This window comes from Lepus europaeus, chromosome 13, assembly GCF_033115175.1.
Source record: "Lepus europaeus isolate LE1 chromosome 13, mLepTim1.pri, whole genome shotgun sequence".
Taxonomy (NCBI): Eukaryota; Metazoa; Chordata; class Mammalia; order Lagomorpha; family Leporidae; genus Lepus; species Lepus europaeus.
The window spans coordinates 17,463,009-17,469,736 of NC_084839.1; positions in this window are offsets into that span (position 1 = coordinate 17,463,009).

Below are 6,728 nucleotides of genomic sequence, written 5' to 3' on the forward strand. Positions count from 1 at the left end.
CCTGCCGAGTCGCGGTCCCTCCCGCGCGGCGGCTCCCGGCGTTTCGGCCCGGCTGCCTACAGCGGTGGGTGCGGGCCGGAGCGTCCCCCTGTGCACCAGGCTCGGGGTACCGAGGCGCTCCCCGAGGAGTGGCAACGGGGCGGTAGTTGGTTCAATGCGGGCGCGAGTCTGCAGCGCCCTCTGGGCGTGAACGCGGGGCGCCCTCCAGGTGCGCGGCCTCCCAGGTGGCGGTGGGAACGCGTTCCAGGGCCGTGCGGGGCGCCGAGGCGGTGGGGCCTTAAGCGGATGGCGCCCCCGGCCGCGCCCACGTTCTCCCCGCACCTCGCCGCGTGCTGGAAGCTCGGAGCCTTCGGTCAAACAGCGGAGCAACGTCGGGAAGGGCCGCTCTTTTAGAGAGGAGCTTTCGTTGTCTTCATAGGAGACAATGCCCTCCCTTCGACCTGAAGCTAAAGGGAAGAACAAGTAGCCGCTTTGTGGCCAGGTGACCTCAGTCCTGCGGAGCCCCCGCGCCCGGCGCAGCGCGATTGCCGGCAGTGCCCTGGCCCCAGGACTTCCATCTGCCTTAGGGCAGCGCCGCCGGAAAGGCTCGGGGGTGGGGCGCACGGCTCGACAGAGAAAAGGGGAAGGCCCCGGCCTGGTAGGCGGGAGAGATGGTGCCAAATGACCTTCGTCCCGAACCTGGAGACCGCAGAGGGCGCCTTCCTCCTCCAGCCTCCCCGGGGGCCCTACCTGTCATCCAAGGCTTCCTGGCCTCTCCGGAGGTTCCCAATACTCTGGAGAAGAGTTAGACCTTCCTGGTCCCCGGGCAGCAGGAAGGGAAATGAACTTTGCTGCCCTGCCCGCCAATACCTCCCTGACCTCCAGGGGATGGCAGACCCTCCTCAGGGCTTGGGGGCTGCCTTGGGGTCCCGTAGTGTTTGGGGACAACCATCCGGTAGATCACAGTGGTCCATCGTGGGGCATCCTGGCAGCTCAGGGTACCTGGTGCTTTACAGAGAGCCTAGTGGACAAAGGCTGGGGGAGTCCCCTGGGCTGGGACTGTGCAGGCTGAAGTCGGCTCTTTAGCCGTTTTCGATGGAACGTGCAGGGAAACTGGGTCACCGTGGGTTCCTTGCTTTCCTAACTGTTCCAAAAAGTGCTGCCGGAGAGGGTTGGATGGGGTCGTGTACGTTTGGAAACCACCAGTCCAGTGTTTCTTTCAAGCTGAATCAATGTGCCCCAGGTCAGTGTGCCTTTTTGTGGACAGGCTGGGAGGACACAGGCGCAGAGAGGAGCAGGGCAGTGGGAGACCCCCAGCACACAGACCTGGGTGTCCCTTGTGGGGAGGGGGAGGGACGGACCCCTCCCCAGCCCTTCCATTAATCCGACAACTAAAGGGTGAATTCCTGGACCAGTAGGGAGCCTGTGACCCCCAACAGGGGCACTAGGACAAGCCTGGGTGATTAACTGTTTTCCATACCATCCCTGGCAGATCACCACCTGCCTGGAATGTTGATCCTTTCTCCTCCCTCCATTTCCCACCTCCCCACCTTCCTCTGGACACTTAAGGCTCCACTCTGGGAGACATGTACACCCTTGCAGGGCACAGCGCCTGTGCAAATGGGCAAGGAGAGCAAGAACCCAGCACCTGATTCCAGGGCTGTCCCAGGGACAGCGGAGACACCAGACTGACACAGGGACTCCCTGGGGACGCGGCAGCATCTGTCACAACTTAAAAAGCGCCGATCGGATCCATTAACGTGGGACTTCCACCTCGGTGCCTTTGCTCTTCAGAAGTATTCTCACCATTGCGCAGAGGGGTCCGTGCACGTGCATCAGTGAAGGGAACTCGTTGGTGTTCCTGCCTTCAGAGTATAGCACAACACCTTTTAAATGGGAAAAACGGTCGTGTTCTGACATGAAGAGCTCAGAATCTATTTTTAAATGAAAAGGACCAGTTAGGGGTGGGAGCTGTGGTGCAGCAGGTGAGGCCACTACTTACAGATGCCCACATCCTATATTGAGTCCCTTGTTCAAGTTCCAGCTACTTCGTTCCCAACCCAACTTCCTGCTAATGTATCCATGTCCTTAGCACCCTGCACCCACGTGGGAGACCCAGGTGGAGTTCCAAGGTCCTAGCTTCAGCCTGGCCCAGCTGACTGGTGTAGCATTTGGGGAGTGAACAAGTGGATGGAAGGTACCTCTTTCTGTCTCTACTTCTCTTTCTCTCCTTTCTTTCTAGTAAATGAAATAAAATAAATAATAATAATAATAATAAAAAGCAGAGAAGAGTTGGCCAGAGAGTAAAGAACCAGAATTTTCTTAAAAGCATGTGTATACTCCACATGTGTGTCGTAGAAGAGGTTCAGAGAAGAAAGCGGGGGTGCCGGCAGTGTGGGAGAACTGTTAGGTTTACTCTGTGTTCTTCAGTGTTTACAACCAAGACATTCCTTGTTGAATATTTTCCATTAGAAATTATTCGCTGACTCAATTAAGATGCTTTGCACCTCGGCCAGTCCTGCCCTCAGGCAGCTTGATGATTGCATTGCCCACCGCACAAACCCAGCCTCAGCATTTCTGGAACGTAGGCTCCTCCCACCCTGCAGCTCTGCCATCTTTTTGTGGCTTGATGCTTGGTAGCCAGGTGGTGCCATTCCTTCCAGCCCTCATGGTTGACACAGTCAAGTCTAGCCCTGAGGTCGTCTCCTCCTAATGGCTGTCTTAGGAGTAAGGACACAGATCACTAGAGTTCCCCCACACACACCTTATTTGGACGGTCCCACACCCTTCTGTGCCTGTCCTGGCCCTAGCACTAGCCTTAACCCTAACCCTAATCCCAATCAAAACACTAAACTGAACCCAAGAGGTAGCCCTAGCCCTAACCCCAAAAAATCTTAACCCTAGCCCTTGGTCTAACCCTAACCCTATCCCTAGCTTTAACTTTAGCTCTAGCCCTATTTCCAGCCAACCACCCGCCTGGCCTGCCTTGCATACTCTCTCCGATAAACCGTGTAAGCTTGTCTTCCCCATTCTGAATGCGTGGGCACTGGCTCTCAGGTTCTGTCTGGGGAGGCGCCCCACTGTTCTGACGGATGCCCCAGCCCATTAAACCTTGATACCTTGCTTACCGCTGCTCTTCATCTCATGTCTGAATTCTTTCTTGCTTGAAGACAAGAACCTATTCCACCCATCTCTGCTGGCAGCTTGAACCCAGGCATCCGATATAGGGTGCAGGCATCCCAAGCATTATTTGCACCACTGTTTTGACACCCACCTTGCAGTCATTTCTTTTACCTGTCTCCTTGAGTGCACATGTGAGACTTTCAAAATGAAGCTCCGGGAAGGATTCTAAGCGACGTGGCTAGGCAAGCTGGCCTCCAGATCGGCTAGAGCCATTTACACTCTCACAGGCAGTGAGGGGAGTTCCCTTGCTCCTGCATGACCTCCATGACTTGCTGTGGCTGTTCTCACAACCTGCTGCAGGGAACGTGGAACTAGTGGTCTGATGTTCTGAGTGTCCCTTCCCTGGCGAGCCAGTGGCCAAGGCTTTTGTTGCTGACCGGCTGGGCCACATGCAGTTACACAGCCTCCAGGAGGCAGCCCTGCTCATTGCCCAGGCCTGGGACTGGGCATTCAACTTGGCCTTTGTTGCCTACTGCACACTGCAGCTCCTCTCCCCAGAAGAGATATAGCCCAGGATGAGCCATGTTCCAGAGAAGTGTTCTCCCAGGACTGCCCGAGGGCCCTCCACCCTCCACTTCTCTCTTGCTCTGCAGAATGGTTCCCTCGGGGGCCCAGGGGCAGGGGCATGGCCCTGACTCCCATGGGAGCTCCAGGGGAAGCCCCTCCCCTGTGCCTGCCACAGGGCTGTCTTTCAGGGACGGTGACAGATGAAGGCTCAGAGGCAGAACATCTGATTCTTCTCAGAACTAATGAGTTTGAGCAACCAAGCATGTTTCTGTTTTGTTTGGATTTTGAGAGGCAGAGATACAGAGAGAGAGAGAAAGAGAGAACTTTCATCTACTAATTCATTCCCCCAAATGCCGGCGCTGGGCTGGACTGATTCCAGGAGCCAGGAACTCAATCTAGAGTCTCCCACGCAGGTGGAGGAACCCAAGTATGTGAGCGATCACTGCCGCCTCCCAGGGTCTGCGTTAACAAGAAACCAGAATCAGGAGCCGCAGGTGTGTGTGGTACCCAGGTGCTCCAGTGTAGAACATGGGCACCTTGGCACCTTAACCAGTGTCTCACCCGCCAGACCAAACTCCGCCCATGGTGCTCAGGCAGCTCTGAAACTCCGTTATTCTGTGCCCAGCACGCGCACAGGACTTCACACCTCACTTGTCTGTTACCCCCTCACACCTGCCTCGCCCCAGGTTACCTGTCCATCCCTAATGGGTAGCTTCCCTCGCTGCCTAGGTTGACTCCAAGGCTCAGAAGAACAGCAGCAGGAGAGAGAAAGGGAGAGAAGGAGAGAGCGCACCTCTGTAAACTCCATTGGGATTTACACGTCCAACTCAGGGTACCCACTTCTCCAAGGTAGTCCTGCAGGAGACCCATGCTGATCACCTGGGGCTGCCCGTCATCTCAGGCCGGTCCAGGAGCCCTTTGTCTGTGGGAATAGGGTTTCTTCCCCTAGAGGAAGGTGGAGTACAGTTCATCCATTGGATAAGCATGTCCAGAGCTGCGTCATTGCCTGACTCCAGGAGGCCAGTGCCTTCCTCGTAAATCGTATCCCACGGGGTTGTACTGTAGGAATCCTCACCCCCGTAGCATCCGGCACACATGGTGCCCGTGGGGCTGGACGATACCACAGTGCCACAGCTGCAAGGATGCTGGATGCTGGAGACACAAAAGTGAAAACATACGGTTTTCATTTTCTCGGAGTTCACAGTCTTTGGGGAGAAGCAGATATAAACAGTTGCTGCAAGACAAAGGAGGGTGTGTAATACTAGGCGCTGAGCAGCAGCTGGAGGCAGCCACAGATTCCAAATGCAGGCACGAGTTTCCAGAAGGCTCCCCGGATCAGGGTGGGGTGGAAGCCATTAGAACCTGACCTTGGCTGGAGGAAGAGGCTCTGGGCGGCATGTTAGTTTCCTGTGACTGCTGTAACACTTTGCTACAAATTTGGTGGCTGAGAATAACAGCCGTGTACTCTCTCACTGTCCTGGGAACCAGAAGGCCTAAATCAGTTCCGATGGGCACAGCTCAAGGTGTTGCAGGCTTGTGCTCCCTGCAGAGGCTCTGGGGAGAAGCTGCTCCCTGCCCCGCCCAGCTCCTGGGGCTGCGGCATCCCTTGCCTTCCAGGCGGTCACTCTTCAAAGCCAGCATCGTCACCTGTGTCTCTGCTCCATCTTCACACTGCCTCCTCCTCTGACTGTGTAGAATCTCCTTCTGCCTCCCTCTTACAAGGAGACAGGTGACTGTATCTAGGGCCCAAATAATCCAACACAATCACATTATCTCAAATTGCTTAGTCACATCTGCAGACCTGCGAAGACCTTCCCCTCCTTTTTTTTTTTTTTTTTTTTTTTTTTTTTTTTTTTTACCCTGTAAGAGAATACTCACAAAGTGCAGCATAGTAGCTACCTTCTGAAGTTCATTACTCAGGCTCCTGTAGGCAAGTAGTGCCAGGATAGATCGTTCTGGACAGGGAAGCCTGCAAAGAGTAGGCAAGAAGTGAGAAATGTTCAAGTTCAGGATGTTCAAGAACTGGAACCACTCGGCAACTGGCTACACTGAGCAGGGCCTGAGACCTCTGCTGAGAGCCTGTGTGTGTGGCTTTGTGTTACTAACAGGCTGTGCCCAGGCGAGAGGGAGTCACTGGCTTTTCAGAGCAATGCAGAGGGACCAGCGCCCTGGCGCAGCAGCTTAATACCGCTACTTGCGGCACTGGCACTCCATGGGAGCTCCAGTTCGAGTCTCAGCTGCTCCACTTCTGATCCAGCTCCCTGCTAATGCGCCTGAGAAAGCAGCACAAGATGGCCCAATGCTTGTTGGAGTTCTTGGCTCCTGGCCTTTTGGGATGTGAAACAGTGGATTGAAAAACTCTTTCTCTCTGTTTCTCTCTTTAACTACTTTTCAAGTAAATAAATGAAGTTTAAAAAGAATGATGGAGAGACACGTAAAGTTTGCATTTTGGGAGCATTTTCTGGCCACCGTACACAGGATGAGCTGCAGAAGGGAGACTGCAGGCTGGGACATGGGAGACCAGCAGAGCTACGGACACTCCGAGGCGGTGGCAGGGCAGGTGCAGGCACCGCTGAATGATGTGGGGGAGGGAGGATGTGATGAGGCTGAGACAGATGAAGGAGAGGAAGTGTGCGAGTACACAGTGTGTCAACAGCTATTATCAGAGGGTCAAATCAGCACAGGAGTGGCCCCACTGGGTGCTGAAGCCAGACTGGGGACTCACCCGGGGGCCTGTGACTCAATCTGGGCTGCCCCGAGAAGCAGCATTTGTCGGAGGCCGGGACAGGAAGCTGTTCCCGCAGGTAGGTGTGCAAGTGCCAGCCACACCCTGCCCAGGTGCAACCTGGCCGAGTCACTCTGAGCCACTTCCTGGGGTGGGGCGCTCACCCCTGGCCCCCCACCAGCCTCCCCACAAGGCCAACATCAAGGGCTTGGTGTCTGACTCAGCCCTGCCCATGCTCTTAGGGCAGCGGGCAGGGAAGGCGGTCCTGTCTGGCCCAGCCCCACCTGCTCAGCCGGCAGCGGGCTGCACAAAGACTCTGCTGAATGTAGTTTCC